Source organism: Sitophilus oryzae, unplaced genomic scaffold, assembly GCF_002938485.1.
Source record: "Sitophilus oryzae breed Bouriz unplaced genomic scaffold, Soryzae_2.0 scaffold_186_pilon_pilon, whole genome shotgun sequence".
NCBI lineage: Eukaryota > Metazoa > Arthropoda > Insecta > Coleoptera > Curculionidae > Sitophilus > Sitophilus oryzae.
Genome location: NW_022146579.1, coordinates 1,185,346 through 1,203,847, shown reverse-complemented (window position 1 = coordinate 1,203,847; position 18,502 = coordinate 1,185,346). Strand labels below are relative to the sequence as shown.

Sequence of the window (18,502 nt, the reverse complement as noted above, 5' to 3'; positions counted from 1 at the left end):
GTTTTTTATTATCAGTTTTTAGTTTAAATAAATAGTGTTGTGATACTTTAAACTTAAAAATGTTTACTAGCAGACCTTGCAATCGAACATTGTTCTTTTTAGAACCTCTTTTACTGCGAAGTTTAGAAGATATCTTAATAGTAAAAAACTCATAACAACTTTATTAGAATATTTTAAACGGGAAAGCGGTAGTAATGGCCCTTTATGTCCCTTAAGTGATGTTAAGAAGGTTTTGAATAGTAACTGTTCATAAATTTATGATATAATAATAATAATAAATAAATTATACTGCATTTTTGTTTCCTAAAATATTTTGATTAAAAGAAAATATATAAAAGTGGGCAACGCTGTGCCGGTCAAGCTTAATCACGTGATTAAAAGTTTATTTGGTATGAACTGCCTTTGTAATGTACCGGGTGGCCAACTCCGGGTACTAAGGTGGAATGAATACCGGCTGTATCTCAGGAACTACTTTTCGTATAAGTTTGGAAAAAACTAATAAGTATATCGGCCTAGAGAAATCGCTAGAAATTATTTTCAAGTTTACAAACTGTTCGCTAAATAAGATCTTTCTAAAAATTATGCAAATGTATTAGGTATTTTAAATATTGTATTTTTTCTTTTCTCAATAAGAGTTTTCGACAAGCTATTTGTCAATTTATAGTAAATGATGACTAGAGATTAACCTCACCAAAATTATCATCGATTGTCATTCTCCAGCCATCTTTGACGCCTTTTTTTCGATTTTAGGGTATTTATAATTAAAGAAATTGGAGAATACTCTTTTATTTCAATTTATACAATAATTGTTAAAGAGTTTTAACCAGATTCCAGTACATTTACCGGAATTTACCTCTCGTACAGATTTCGACGTTTAAAGCAACATCGATAGGGAACATCGAAAATGATTTAGTCCGCTATCTGGTTGCCTATCGAGAATACTGAACAGGATCATCTGGAACGTATTAAATTGACAGCCGGTGTATGTGTGTGTGTATCATGGGATGGGATAGTTAATAATGCCGAAAGGGATAAACCGTTTATAACCCTGTAGCGGAGAGGTTAGGAACATGACACACGTATTTAATTCAACAGCAATTCCCAGGTATCAATTATTTCAGGGAGGAATAGAGATTAATGTGATATCCTTATTATTGGAATCAAGGTTCGAAAATAATACTGATATTTATATAAATATTAAAAAATGTCTATACCTATGTATATCAATTCTACAAAAAAGTCTATATGGGTATTTCGCTACTGCAAGAAAACCTACAAAATAAAATAGTTATTTTTTAAATAAATAAAAATAAAATTAAATAAATAATAAAACTTAATAATAAATAATAATCCAACGGAAACTACTTGTCAGCAGTTAAGTTTACTGATAAACAAATTTTCCTAACGAACAAAAAATGCTTAAAGTTTCGGAAAGTTTATCTCTTTCCGTCGTCGGAAACAAAAAAAATACATAGAATAAAGAAAAAACTATTTAAAATATTTAAATGCAACTATTAGAGAACACTTTAGTTTTTTTAAAACAGATACGTCTACAGAAAACCGTTGACGTTCTGTTAAAATGACATTATATCAAGTTATACTTCAAAATTAACAATTACTACTTATGTTATGTTTATTTATGTTATGTTCTTTAAAATCAGGAGAAGCTATTGCCATACATTACTAACATCTACGGATGCATGAGCAATAATTTATTTTTATTAGATTGAATTAAAAAAGCCTCTTTTATTTTTCTTTTAGAGGCTATCGCTTCTTTCATTATAATCTTGGCGTTGTTAAAATTTATTCTATGCCCTGTGTCCCAGGAATGCTGACAAATCTTAGATTTGTGAAAATCTTTCTTAAATAGTCTTTATGTTCTTTAATTCGAACATTTAAGGATCTAGATGTTTCATAGGGTCTAGATGTTTTTGGACTTGTATGTAATAATAATAATAATGATAAGGTAACATTAAACGATGGCTTACTACCTAACCTCACTTGATTTTAATAAACATAAATTAAATAAACACAACAGATAAAGAGACAAAGATAAAGATGGATTTAGAGCAGTTTCCCCAGGCTGGTGCAGCAACAAGTCAATAACTTTATCGAAAATGCTGTGTTATCATTTTTATATATTTTTACATGCGTTTCAAATATTTAATTGGTGGTCAGTTGCCCATACCTACTACAGATTTTTACTTATTATTCCACACGATTCTACCGAAAAACGCTGCTTTAAGACAAGGGTCGTTGGAATCAAGGTAGGCTTGCGTGCCAGCTTGAATATTTTCCAAATAAGGCGATTTCGTTCTGCTCGCGTCTGAACAAACCGTAAAAGCCAATATTGGGTGGGACCTGACATAAGAAACGTCATTGCCGGTGATTTATTCCTTCCTTTAAATAACTCGACTTTGGGGCGAGGAGTTATAAACGTCTGTTGCGTTAAAATATCGCAAGCTAGTGACCTTTATATTCATCGAAGCCTCGGAGGTTTGAATAATTTAGATATACTGAGTGACAAAATAAGGACAACACCTATACCGTGCTGGCAACTCGTACTTTCAGGTCGGTATTTACATGTGTGGCAGTAAATCGCATAGGGGTCTTATTAATTCGGTGTGAGAGAAATGCGACGGTGTGCTGTTACGGCGTTGCCACATTTCTTCGGTACGCCTTTCTCTATCAAGTAAAGTAAAATTACGATCGCAAACCGCTTATTTTTAAAAAACTTTTATTTTCGAAAAGATAACTAGATAAAATTATCAGATATGTTTCCGAACATCTGAAATGGAATTATAAAGATATCGTTAGATTATCCATTTTTTTATAACGAGAAAACGTCATTAATCGAGATAATTTAAAAACTCAATTTTTTAACCACACAACACGCGATAATTCAAGAATTACTTTTGATTTTGAAGTTGGGATCTTTTACAAGATGTTTAAATAAGAAAAATTTGATAGGCTTGTTTTTTTTTCAATCAAAATTAAAAAAAACATCCATTAAGTTTTAGTGCATTGCATTTTTCAGCAATCTTGTAACTATTTTATTTATAAAGATTTTCACATACTGTCTGCTAATAAAATATAGCAAAAATATTAAGAAAGTATTTGAAAAAAAATACAATCAACTATTTCTAATGGATTTCGAGATATCGATTTTTGAATTTAGAATTCTAATAGCGCGACCACTGTCGAACGCCAACTCAATTTTTACTAAAAGTGCAAGTGTTTCTAACTTGCACTTAAAAATTTACAAGCTATAGAAACCATTACAACGACTCGTTAATAAATAAACAAATAAAGTATCACGAGACGTAATTAAATCGTGAAGCTGAACACATGTCATTTCTCGGTTTATTTCATACGTTTGGCAACGTTTTTACTGTTATCTCTTTGTTCAGTACATGATAAACGCATTGTACTCTTTTTACATCCGGAAACCTCGACCCAAGACTAACCTTTGCCAGCCCTTAGTATATGAAAGAAGTAGCTGTAATGCATAGTGCGTAGAATTGCTCGGACACCCCAGATTAGTGACTTAGAAAGGGCTCGAATTCGTTGAATTGTACGAAGCAGGTTTGTCAGTACAGGAAATTTCCAGAAAAATCCAGAAATCGATACTTGTGGTCTGGGAAAATGCGTACTTAAATGTAATCAGAGATACATTATGAGACCAGCTGCTACTGAATAAGATGTGGTTGTAACTTCTTTATTATTTTTTTATTTGTCGTTATATAATTTGTTATACTATTTATAAAAGTCTGTTCAATTTTGAAATTGTTGATGTGATTAACGTTGAATAAAATAAACTGCTCTCGTCTAGTATTTTACATTGACTATACATTATATTGTGGTCAATACGGAATCAGGGACCAACTGGGTTTAAATAATGGCCGCTGTGACCGATTTGCGGATTGGCACAGTTACAATACTGTTAATATCATTAAATTATGCAACGTTGAATAAGCCATCGGATTAGGCATATTGGATAGGAACAATGCAACACCGATTCTAGATAGCCGCATAGAACAAACGACAATTTCGATAATTTATTATTCTACAACAAAATATATCACTGGAATAATGTATGGACAAACAACGGACAGTAGCACACAAGAGTATTTCATGTCAAAAATTTGTTGGGTTTATTTTCATATTGTTACGGATTCCGTGGGTCCACTATTTAAACTCACGATAAAATACTTAACGAATTTATTTGCCTCACTCTGTACACACAACTTATACTATTTACAACACAATTTATGCAACTACTATTACTCTAACGGTATTTCGCGGTATTATCAAACTTCAGACTATCTTCAGACTTGTCCAACTGTCAAAGCGCGGGCCTTATATACCCCCTGGCGATGGTTTCTGGAATTTTCTAAAGAATTCTGTAATTTTCTTTTACTTTCTGTCGAATTCGCCAGGTTCCTCAATGCACGTTGCGGTTATACAACCAGTAATACACCTTGACCTTAACAATATTATACTCTGTTTTACGAATCAGGGAAGATTTCGACAAACTATGACAAAAAGCCAGTTGACGTCCATACCAATCCATTTATTTCACTAAAAAGTTTCTAATAACAGTAGTTACCTTTTTTCTAAAGTTGCACAAAATTTGTTAAAGGTATCAACATTAACATTTGACAAAAAGTAAAATCAGAAACCGCGTTCTAACACGTTCAGCAGAAATTGCAAATTTTTATTTAAATTTCGCGGTCTAAATCTGTAAAAAATCGGAATATTTCTGCCACCTAATCCGAATTCTTTTTTTCTTATGAACTCCATTTGCTCCTTTTTTGCATTTCAACGCAAAATTTGATCCTCGCAGTTTACCGGCGTGTAATAAGCATAATAATGTCGTTTTTCTTTCCACCTTCTTTCTTCGGAGATCGTTTTTTTCTTTTCGAGCTTGTTTAATCTTACGATTTGTTTCTCCGTACGAGACGAGTATAATCCTCTGTGGATAATCCCCGCAAACAAACTCGTTTCATTTTGTGTTTGAGCAAATTCGTTTGGTAAACATCAATATTAAAATGGATAATTTCTGGTTCAAGTCCTGACATAATTAAGGTTTCTAAAACATGGATATAGCAAATTGTAATTTGCGTAATGAGTTATTATGTATAATGATTTGATATTTATTCCTCTAATTTTGTAGTTTTTTGTCTTGTTTTTCTGTCTCGTTTGTTTCTTAATTTTAATTATTCAGGTTCTTTTCTGGCGTTAAAAAAGTAAAGACTGTTCAACCATTGTTCAACGGTACATCATCATTATTTGTCAAATATGAATTTTAGGATGTGTAATATGAGATCAGTTCGTATTGTTTAGAAAATTTTAAGTTCGTTTCTATATTATTCATTGAGCGAGTTTTTTCTTGAACTCAATAACGATCCTTTTAGTTCCAGTCCTTTGGACTATTGAAATTCATATTTCTGAAGCATTAGCAACTCGCTGTATTATTTAAAAACGCTATCAATTTATGCCTCACATAGGAATATTACACCTTTGCATTGTACTTACTTCATATACGCCTCTACGGGCAAGAGTGTTCTACCAGCGCAGGTCCCTTTCTCGAGAAAAATAATTTATAACCTTAGCAATGAGCTCTTGTTCATTTTGTTTAAATCTTTGAGGTATTTTTACAATAAAAAAAAATTGAATTTTGTTTTACAACAACAATCAAATTTTAATTTTGACATTGATCGCTGTCCGTCAATAAAATTATAACCTCATATCAAAAATGACAATGAAAATTACTAAAAAGAATATGCAGTAATTGACGAAATACCGTAATGACGTCACCAATCTTTTTTATCTGGTTGTCAAGTGATTGAAAGAGTTCGACAATATATGACGTGACTTTGAACGATGACTGAACAGATTCTATAGTTCCTCTCATTCTCAAAAAGTTATTGCAACTTATGATCTTTTTACCATTTACTTTCGATTTTTTACTTCGATAGTTTTTACTTTATTTGGTGAAAATAACATTGTGAATAGAATGACATATTATATGTCAACTTAGCGTCGCTTAAAAAAAATAGCACCTTATTGTCGAAAAAAAACGGCGTCCAGTTGGTTCGGAAATGACGATGGATAACATTTCCCATTTAAATTTACATAGAAACTGGCAGCGATCTTCATTTCGTAGCCATCCAAAATGCCTTTTCCAAATATGCTAATGAGCCACCCTAATTTCGTTTGAAGAAATTGAGTTACAGTTAAAAATACGATTTGAGCATCTATTAACCGGCCAGAAAGAAGCAACGAAAAATATTAGATGATCAAATCTATTTTTCCATTGCTCCTTGATTAAAAATAGTGGTTTATCACAGCCCCGGCACTCTAGATTGAAATTTAAAGTACAATTTTTTAAGCGAAGATGTCAAAAATTAGCGTATGATGTATCGTTCTATTCAGAATGTCATTTTATCAAATACAGTGAAAATATATATATATATATCGAAGGTATCATTTAAAAATCAAAAGTTCCAGTGAAACAGGATGTGACCAAAACTAATTGAGTACGTCAATCAATCCTAATTTTTGTCATAGAGATAAATATCAAATATTGTTTTTTTTATCTGACAAAAATAAAAAAGTTATAAGGGTAAGCCACATTTGAAAAACACCCTGTATAATATAATACCTCATATCCGAATATGGCATATGTGTCAAAGCATATTTGCAGGTGCAGAATTGAATCTTAGAAATGTGTCATCGAAGACGTTCTTTATCAAATAAAACAAATTGAAATTTATAAAAAAACGTATGAGTTGGGTTGGAATTTGCCAACTTCTTTCGGTTTTCTTATAATATTGCAATCCTTTATATTTTTCCACTCTTTATAAAAAAAGCAATTCGTCTTTTTCTAGAAATGAAAAGATGAAAAGGAAATCTAGCTTATAATGACAGTCTTTTTTTATATTTGTGTTACGTTATTTTCATTTTAACGAAAATGAATAAAGTTTATAAAATTAATGGCAATGTCTGTACCATATCCTATAAAGTTATGAAAATCATTTTACGTCTAAATACGTGCATATTTATTTAAGAAATAAATAACGAATATGAATAAAAATATGAGCAAGCATTATAATTATTAATTTATTCATTCACGTTGGATCAGTTTGATAAGCCTATATAAAGGTACGTTGTGTATTTTAAATTTATAAAAATATTAGTGTTGGGAAAATTCGAATTAAATAATACGACTAATTCGATAGTAAATTAAAACTAACTAATTCGAATTATCTTTTTCGATATAATCGAGATAAAAATTAGTAGTATTTTATATTATATCTGTGGTAACCGAATTACAAATGAACATAAAACCTAACCTCTTATGGACGAATACGAATATTAGTAATTAGTATAGTACTATTAGTAGTATTCTTTCGTTCTGAACGAACTGAAAATTTTCACTTAAACTGATTTATAAAGGGAATCGATAAAGAAAGGAACGATCCGATATAGAAAAATCCAAAAATCATTGTTATTTCCTATATCACGTAGGAATAAATCAGTTTAAGTGAAAATTTTCATTTCGTTCAGAACAAAAGAATACTACTATTATTTGGTTCATTTCCATCTCACCCAAATTTCACCGAACACCTGCCGAACACTAAAATTATTTATATTTATATAAATAATTTAATAATCTAAAATTATTTATATTATATATTATTCTTTTATCTAAATAATTATTGATTGCAACTGATAAAATAAAAAGAAATACGAACCGCACGTAAACAAGGACATACCTGGACATACCTACTTATATCGTTTTAGAAGAAGCCATGAAGAAGCTTTTATTTTAGATATGAGCTTTTCAATAGGAATTGAAACAATCATAAACTCGGCACTTTTAAATTTAAAACTTTAAATTATGGTTTAATTTATTAAACGGCTTCGGCACAGTTAATAGAATACATTGAATAAAGAATATTTTTTTATTCAGTGATAGAATATAGGTATGGCAATGGTTCAGATTTGTTTAAAATAGCCCCTAGACGAGCACTAGCTGGGACGAATTGATTTTTAGGTTAAATTTATAATACTACTAAATAATACGAATTAGTAATTCGATTGTGAAATATGAATTATTACTAATTATTCGATGGTGAAAATAATTCGATTATTCCCATCACTAAAAAATATGTAGAATCTTTTACTACTAATTTCAGATTATGATATTGTTATGTTGATTAGTTTCGAATAAACAATTTTTGGAATAAAATAAGTTTATGATACCTTAATATGCGTTTTATTATGAAATTCTGACACTAGTGATAACAGCTCGTAAGTGTTCGAATTTATTAAATTATAAATTTAATAAATCCGAATTAATTATAAAATGAAATATTATTATAAAATGATTATTGTTTTACATAATTTTAGAAGATATGCTTGCTCCACTGTTTAACTCATTATTATTAATTACTATTTCGTTTAAATTCTATTAATATTTATACATCTACAACTGTCATACTATCGGAAAAAAAATCAAAATCACTCACATTTGTCAATAGTAAAAGTTGTTTTTCGTTGTTTATAGAAGTTGCGACAAAATTAATTTTGACCAGTTTTGACTGACATGACATATTAAAAATTGATATTTGCTGAAACTTTTTTAGAGCATCTACTTTATTAAAATTTCAGTTTAACGAAAATTCTTCCCGATACGAAGCAATGAAACGAAAATTAATTTTACATACACATGGTTATTTACTATTGAAAAAGTGAAAAAAATATATTAATCCTCCATCATATACCGGGTATTTTCAAAAGTGGCTCACCCCTATAATGTATTTTATTAATTTTATATAAGTCGGTTCAGAACGTTCTACGATGTTTTCCGGCACCTAACCCCCACTCTTCTCTATTTAGCCAGAGATCATCAGGTATTTCTTTATTTTCTAGTTCTTTATCCACACCCTCTTTCCAGCTTCGTCGTGGCCTTTCTCTTTTATTTCTGCCACAGTGTCCACAGTAAAATTTGTTTTGGTATTCTGTGATCGGGCATTCGTTGCACATGACCAAACCATATGAGTTGTTTTATTCTTATGTCGTCCACAATTATTGTGTGTTCTGCTCCCATAATCTCTCTTACTCTGTCGTCGGTTATTTTTTCTCATTTCGATTTTCCAGCAGATCTCCTCCAGTAATCCATTTTGTTATGTCTTCAGATAAAAAAAACGAAAGTTGCTATGTTAGAATTTGACATAAATCGAGATTAATTGATATATACAATTTAGTAATGACTACATAATGTAAAGTTGTAGTATAATACTACAATTTTTGAATGTTAAATGCAACCCTTGGTATATTTTTACTTTATTTGATAGAAAATATAGAATAGAATGACATATCATACGTCAACTTTTGACATTTTCAATTAAAAAAATTGCATTTTAAATTTTAATCTTGAGTGCCATGGCATTATTTATTTAATCAAGGAGCTTCGGAAAAATAGATTTGAGCGTCTAATGTTTTTCGTGTCTTTTCCTGGCCGGTTAAAAATGCCCAAATCGTATTTTTAACCATAACTCATTTATTGAATGGAACAAGCATGGCTCATTAGCATATTTCAAAAAAGCATTTTTTACTGTAATTTGATACCACACACTTGGTATTTCGAGGCAAATTCAGAATATCATTTTCTATCAAATAAAATAAGAAAATACTGATGGTACCATTTCAAAACAAAAAGTGAGTTGAAATAATTGAGTATAAAATAAAAACTGAAATAGTGAGGGGAATATATAAAAACAGAAGGAAAAAATTAATCGGCAAACCCTCAACAAACTCGTAACCATATGCACCAATGTACACTGTTGTAGACATTCACACTCACACACAACAATTACACCTACATCAGTGTACACTAGTGTAACTGCCTTCCAGCATCATCAGTACGGTAAGGAATCAGCAAGCGATGACAACGATTCCAAAAAATATAAACCAGGAAGCAAACGATGCACGAGGTACCGTCTGTAACCTAGTAGATGAAAAAAAACAGATGATGTGTGTGTGTGTGTGAAAACAAAAGAAGCAAACGGGAGCCTAAGACCCCAATTTGGAGCCTAGAACTAAAGTCGCCCAGGATTGTGGGCTTCGTCTAGCACAGCTGCGGAGGTAGCCAACAGCAACCCGCCGCAGTACCCTTAACCGAGGTCGAAACAAAATAAAAATTGAAATAGTGAGGGGAATATATAAAAACAGAAGGAAAAAATTAATCGGCAAGCCCTCAACAAACTCGTAACCGTATACACCAATGTACACTCTTGTAGACATTCACACTCACACACAACAACCACACCTACATCAGTGTACACTAGTGTAACTGCCTTCCAGCATCATCAGTACGCTAAGGAATCAGCAAGCGATGACAACGATCCCAAAAAATATAAACCAGGAAGCAAACGATGCACGAGGTACCGTCTTTAACCTAGTAGATGAAAAAAAAACAGATGATATATGAAAACAAAAGGAGCAAACGGGAGCCTAAGACCCCAATTTGCAGCCTAGAACTAAAGCCGCCCAGGATTGTGGGCTTCTGTTTTTGCTTACTACTGTCTTTCTGTTTGTTTTTTTTTTTCATCTACTAGGTTACAGACTGTATCTCGTGCATCATTTGCTTCCTGGTTTATATTTTTTGGGATCGTTGTCATCGCTTGCTGATTCCTTACCGTACTGATGATGCTGGAAGGCAGTGTACACTGATGTAGGTGTGGTTGTTCTGTGTGAGTGTGAATGTCTACAACAGTATACATTGGTGTATATACGGTTACGAGTTTGTTGAGGGCTTGCCGATTAATAATTGAGTATGTCAATCAATCTTCATTTATGTCATATACTAACATACCAAATCTCGTTTTTTTTATCTGAAAAAAAAAATAAAAAGTTATAGGGGTGAACCACTTTTGGAAACACGTTCAGTATTTTTTCATAAATACAAGATAAGCCTCTCTTTAGATAAGATATTTTATTTTGAAAGCTGTCACCTCTTAATAGTTACTTACGACTAAAGATGTTTTTCCTTGACTCTATCGCAGTTCAGCTGTCAATGCATTTCTATAATCACAAGAACTTTTATCAAAATCAGACCAGAGCTTGTGAAAAGTGTCATCCCACTAACGCTTCTGCAAGTAATCAGGTAAATTGCAAGTGTCGCCCACGTTGGCCTTAATAAAAAGAAGAGATAGTAAGCACAGAGATTAAGACATGTTAAATACTGAGCTCGAAAATGTAATGAAAACGTTTGAAAAGTTGTTTTCTTGTATAAACTTAAAGAGGGTTAGATTAAGACATTATCGTAAAGATACTTCTAACAGAAATGCTTTCAGCAAAATTAAATAGTTATATACATATAACAAATCAACTTAGTTCGTTACTATAAAATGAAATTCACATTCGTATTAAATTTACATTAAAGTTTTAATATCCATGTGAATGCGATAAATTTTACATTGGTGAAATATCTAGACCCTTAAATTTTCGAATTAAAGAACATAAAGATTATTTAAGAAAGGGAGATTTTTACAAATCTAAGATTTGTCAGCATTCATGGGACACAGGGCACAGAATAAATTTTAATAACGCCAAAATTATAATGAAAGAAGCGATAACCTCTAAAAGAAAAATAAAAGAGGCGTTTTTAATACAATCTAATAAAAATAAATGTATTGCTCATGCATCTGTAGATGTTAGTAATGTATGGCAATCGCTTTTTTGATTTTAAAGAACATAACATAAATAAACATAACATACGTAAAAATTAAAAGTAATCATACAGAAAGTTTGGATTTTTACCTTATTAAATAATTGTTATCAGGTAGTAGTTGTTAATTTTGAAGTTTAACTTGATATAATGTCTTGATAATGTCATTTTAACAGAACGTCAACGGTTTTTGTAGAGGTATCTGTTTTAAAAAACTAAAGTGTCCTTGAATAAAACAATTCAATAATCAATATTTTAAATAGTTTTTTCTTTATTCTTTGTATTTTTTTTTGCTTCCGGCGACGGAAAGAGGTAAACTTTCCGAAACGTTAAGCATTTTTTTGTTCGTTAGGTAAATTTGTTTATCGTAACTGCTGACAAGTAGTCTCCGTTTGGATTAACGTAGCAGTGTTTACAAAATATAACTATTTTAGTTTGTAGATTTTCTTGCAGTGGCGAAATACACATATAGGATTTTTTGGAGAGATGAATCCACCACATAGGTATAGACATTTTTTATTAAAGTTTTATTTAAAAACTCGAAATTAGTGGAATAAATTAGTGATTTCAATTAGCATAGATGTTTGTTCCTCTATTTTCAATGTAAGCATTCGAAACGTGAAAATTAGTGATAGTAAATTTCAATTAATAGAAAAAGGTAACAAAATTTTAACTGTATCAAAAATATTTTTTAACTGATATTCAACTGGTGTGCAACTGGCTGTAGTTTTGTAGACATTTTATATTTACGAGATCAACAAAAGATATCTAGACCAACTTAATGTATTTAACTAGCAAAATAAAATGTGTTAACAAATCTGCGTCCCCTGTCTTTTAGTAACACTGAGTCAGTGACACTGCTTCAGTGAGAATCCGTCATATTATTAATTTTGAATAACTCAGTTCTAATCAGCTAACGAATCCCAACACAGAACATGATGACGAAAATTATGAAACTTTGTATAGTATAATTCATATGAAACTTTATGATTCAAAGCGTTGACTAAATTTCGAACAAAGAACGATGGAAGGAACGTAGAATTAATTTTAATCCTTCTTTGTAGAAAAGCGGAGGAGTATTCACATCCAAAGATACCTCGATAACTATGATTAGGGATGGAACTATACCATCTAGTTATCGATACATTTATTTAGTCATTGTATCGAGATAAAATAAGCACCAATCATTAAATATAAATACTAAGGCAGAAGTCTGAGTTTTAATATATTTATACAAGTAAGTTTATGGCACGACTGGTTGTCCTCTCGGCGCACTCAGTGATGAGGTGTTCTGATGTTTTCGCCATTTTCCCCACAGAATCTGAAATCACCGTTGTGTCTTAGCTTCAACCTACCGAGATGCTCATTGAGGAAATGTCCTGTTAAAACGTCGTTGTAATCCAAAGATTGTTCTTATTTAGATCAAGGAAAATCTTTAATTTTTCTTGGCCGTAAGTCCTGAAAAATGTCTTCGATTGTCTTAGACCGTTGGGGGATTCCCATTGAAGGTTACGGATGCAATCTTTCAGGTTCTTGAGTTCCGCTTTAAGTGGGTTTCAACTTGGGAACTAGAACAGTTATGCTTCAGTTAGTAGAGTCTTCGCTACTGTTCTAGCTAGATCGCTTGCATTTTTAATAAGTTATATATATATTGTTAGAAACTTAAAAAAGTTTAAACCAATTCTGACACTTATAGCGATGTTATACACTTTGATATACACTTGGGACATTGGTGGAGATATTTTATATGATATAACAATATCACTAATGATTACAAACTAAATTTCTCAAAGATCAAAATTTGTCTTTAATTTTCAAACATCCAAAAAATATTATTTCTCTTTACATTACTGCAGCTAGGGTTCAACGCAATTTAGTATTATTGTACTGGGGAATTTTATAGATACTTACTCATTAATCGGTTTAAAATTATTCTCGATACCGAAAGTACTAGATATCCAATAAATCTCATGTTTACTTACTCATTCCTAATATTCTATCCAGGCCAAATATAGGATAATAATATTAAGTCAAAAGGAGGGTGGCTAGATTTGTTTTGAAAATTGGCAGGTACATTTTGGGATTAAATAAATACTCCTATTTAATAATTTAGTCGATCTGCCTTCTGGGGTAAGGGTAAACCAAATATACACAGTGTATCTCGACTAAATTCACTATTACTGAAAGATCTACGTCTGAATAAAAATACTCAATTTTAAAGCTTACTTAACTTTTTAATACTATACTTTTTCTTTTTAGTAAATATTTCAACAGCGCAGCGTTTGAGAACAATTTAAATATAAATTGTTCTCTGAATTGGTTCAAGTAAATTTATTTTACATAGATGTTTATTCATCCTGTATTAGGGCTTGTTTAGATAAACCGTACGATTATTCCACATAAATTTCCTGTGAACCCAATGTGCTAATTGTTAAACCCTAAAGGGTCAAGTTTTGATTAGACTAACAGAAATTATTAATGTTATTTAGCAGAGGATTAATTTTTATACGGTGGGGTAATTACTAGTTATTCAAAATTAATTTTACTAACAATGGCACAGTGTACCTCTTTTTATATACCTACCTAGCGCTCTGTTTTAGTTTATACTATTTAAGAATTATTTTAATGTAGTTAGATCAGAATAATTTTCAGGTTGTTTATAGAATAGTTTGAATAGATATTCAAAAGTTTTGCATGATAGAGTATAATGTACCGTTTTACTATTTACAAATTACAGAAAATCGCCAATTTTCAAGTATATTTCTTCTATATAACTACCTCCATGTAAGTTTTTTCTCCACTTTATGTTTGCATGTAAGTTTTGCCAGAAATTTTAAAAACCGAGCTTTAAAAAATCTTTATATATTTTTAACTTCAAAAAAATTCCAGATCTTTAGAAAAATCATCAAATTTCCTGTATTTTACCTATTTTATAATTAGAAGAACATTTTTAAAAACTACCTAAATTTTTGGACACAGCTGTATTTAAATATTTTTTTTCTAAAAAATAACACGATCAAAAATGATGTGATAGATACTCGACTGGCAGTATTATAAAGTATGATTCAAAAAATTCTTTACTTACAATGACTGCTTGAACCGAAACTAATTAATTGTGCAAGACGCCATGATCAGCTGACTTATTAGATATCTTTTCCGTTTACCTATTTATTTATTTTCAACATCAAGAACTTTGCTTTAGTATATCTATGTAATAAAACATTTTGAAAGATAAAAATGTATGTACTAATTTTTTGTTAAATGTTAAAATCTTTCGAATTGCGGCCTTTTTAACAGCAATATTGCTTTAAACTGAGGCATCCTTAATTAAACACCGTTAAAGTGAAAAAATAGATGTAAGAAAAACAATAAATACTCCTACTACATATTTTAACAATTTTTATTGTGCAAAACTACCAGAAACCTTTATATCGTCTTACTGCCTACATGTAAGTTTTTTTAGTAAATTATTAAATACGAAAATAGTGCAAACAAATTTTTGGAATACTCCTCTGTGCTACTGTTCGTTGTTTGTATTTTTATTCCAGTATTTTATGTTGCTACGGAATTATAAATAATTGAAATTGTCGTTTATTCTATGCAGCATCAGTGCAGCATTGTTCCTAGCTAATATCCCTAATCCGATGGCCTATTCAACGGTGCATAATTTAATGATATTAACAGTATTGTAACTGTGCCAATCCGCAAATCGGTCACAACGGCCATTATTTAAGCCCAATTGGTCCCTGATTCCGAATTGACCACATTTTAATGTATAGTCACTATAAAATACTAGACGAGAGCAGTTTATTTTATTCAATGTTAATTACATCAGCAGTTTTAAAATAAATGCGTATCATAGGCTAATAAGTTGTGTGATTGTTATAATTGTATGCCAAATTATACAGGGTGTCAGTAATTTCGAGAGTTTTAAATAAGAGCAAATACTTTGAAGGGAGTATATTTCGACTCCAGAATCAAGCCTATGAGGCTTTTTTGCAAGAAAATGGTCATTTGGAAATTTTTGAACTGAAAATTTTTTCTAGAAATTGACCAATGTTTACTACAAGTCATGGCCTATGCATCCGAAACCTGGACACTTAAAACGGACCTCATAAGGAAACTGCAGGTCGCACAACGCTCAATGCAACGAAACATGTTGGGAATAACTGAGAGAGACCGTAAAAGCATAAAGTGGATACGACAAAAGACTCAGGTAATAGATGTTTTCCACAGAGTCAAATCCCTCAAATGGTAATGGGGCAGGACACCTGGAAAGAAGAACGGAAAACAGATAGACCTCGAAAATTACAGCATGGTACCAACAAGGAATTAAGAGACCTAGAAGAAGACCGAACCTGAGATGGGGCCATGATATTAGGAAGTTGGCAGGGATAACTTGGGCCCGCATAGCCAACAATAGACAACAATGGGCCCAATTACAAAAAGAGCATGTGAGGGAGGCTACACCATAACTGGAAATATTTGAATAAGCTGAAAATGATGACTACCGAAATCGGATTAAATAAGCAATATATTAATTTTATTTTTAATTTAATGTTATGAATTTTAATTAATAAAATTGCGTTTATATCATCAAGGAGATCGAATTGAACAAAATTTCAAGAGACAACTTTTAATCGGCATTAAAGGGCCTACAGAATTGTGCTAACAAGAGAAAAAGTCGGTGGCGCACATGTTTTTTTAGAAAAATATTACACTCATATCCCATATGCTCATCCCTGGTGAATATGTAGACACTTTATTAGCATTAAAATTTCATTCTAATCACTTAGACACTAAGAAAATCATAAACGAACGAAGAACACGAAGAAAATCATAAAAAATCGAAAAAAAAATAAGACTTTAGCTTTGGGTTACGAAACATAGCAGCATCGGAGCTATGTTGATATGAAAAAGAAATCATATTTTTTGAAATACCCTATATATGGACCGTAGTTACTGCCATAAGAAATACCTTTCCAATAATTGAAATATGAACCCCTAAAATAAATAGACAGAAAAAAATAAAGATAAAAGGATCGGACATTATTATACGATAGAAGTGTGCTGAACCTCCGCATTCCACTAAAATTCTTTATATATATATAGGTATTATATTGAAGGGTCGACTCTTCAGAAACGTTCAGCAATTATCTCCATTTGACTTATTTCTTCCCCTGTTTTTCCTGCCCTCGTATTTTTAGCCCTATAACTTTAGACTATTTTACCAAAGAAATTAAGGAGACGAAGTTTATAGTAGAACTAAAACTAATCTGGACGAAAAAGCTTAAAATATCTGCATACATGAAATATTATGTTTTTTTTATTAAATAAACTAAATACTAAACACTTTATAATCAAAATGACACTATAGTCTGTCCAACGACAAGATCCTTGACTGTGATAGATGTGTCTGTCATTTTAATTTCAAAGTAGTTTATTTTATTTTACAAAGAAATAAGTTGGTACAACTGGAACGCATAGCAGAAAATTAATATATTTAAAATTTGACTGACAAGTGATTACTTCAAAATATTGTGAAAAAAACTGTATAAAACTGAAAAAATGTGATTCATTTATTTTATTTAACAAAAAACGGTATGTGTTAATACAAAACAAACAAGAACAAGACATCACATACCAAAAAAATATAAAAAAGAACTATTTCTTACTTTCAAGCTTCATGAAACTTCCCGCATTTATGGTTATATTTATCAATATAACTTATGTACAAATACAAATTTGTAATATTCCACAGGAATATATAAAACAAACTTTTTTATTAATAATAATACTTGCCAAATTTTATACCTAAAAGGTTGATTAATTAACTTTAATCTTTTTTTTTTAAACCAGTACCTTTTGACATTATTTTTCTGCAGTACTAAAATCCATTATTTACCTATCGTGTGATGTCGATATTTTACAGCTACTCCAGTTTTTAGTATGTGTTTAGTATGGTCCTTCTACCATATACGAGATGTACTTATCTACGACGAGATGGTATACAAACTTTATTGATGGTAACTTTATTGGTCTATAAGACTTTCTGCCTGGTCAGCGAGTATTAACCATAAACTGTAACTCTGCGGTCTGCAGTTAATTTTCACTCGATTTTTCCTACACTTGACTTCAAAAGACACAAAACACATCTTCCAAAACGCAGGGTATTTGACAAAAGTTGACACAAAATTATAACCTATAATTTGGCAAGACTTGACAAGGGTCAAAAATCTAAAGGCGAGTTCATACGCATCGTTTGTCGTTCATCGTTCCGTCAAACCAATAAAATTGAAATACGATCTGTCATTTTTGAAATAAACCAATAAAACTGGATAAAAACAACAAGAGACGACGCCTGACGAATTTATATTTTAACCCATCCATAGTTAACTTAAAAATTATTAGAAACTTTTTTTAGTAAAATAAATAGATTGGTATGGGACGTCATCTGCTTTTTTCTGTCATCGTCTAAAAAACAGAGTATACCTATAACAAATGTATGGTCAAAACTGTGATTTCTTCATCTACTCGTGAAATAATAAACTCTTTGAAAATAGTATATTGTTTTATTAGGGATACAAATAAAAAAGTCATTTTTATTCCGAATGGAACATGTATTTTTTTTCAAACGTCAAAAATACATTTTAAAACAACAAGCAAACGTTGCAAATTATATAAAAATATTTAAAAGTAATACCTTGTAAGTAATTATGTATCGAGAAACTATGCTTATGCTTGTTGAATTTGACACTTTAT

The 18,502-nt window shown here is 30.9% G+C and overlaps 1 protein-coding gene across 2 annotated transcripts in view; it reads left to right on the top strand.

Annotated features, from left to right (window-relative positions):
• LOC115883354 (pleckstrin homology domain-containing family G member 5) overlaps positions 1-18,502 on the top strand; it is a 432,893-nt gene that overhangs the window by 282,125 nt on the left and 132,266 nt on the right. The gene's annotated exons all lie outside the window — the stretch shown is intronic.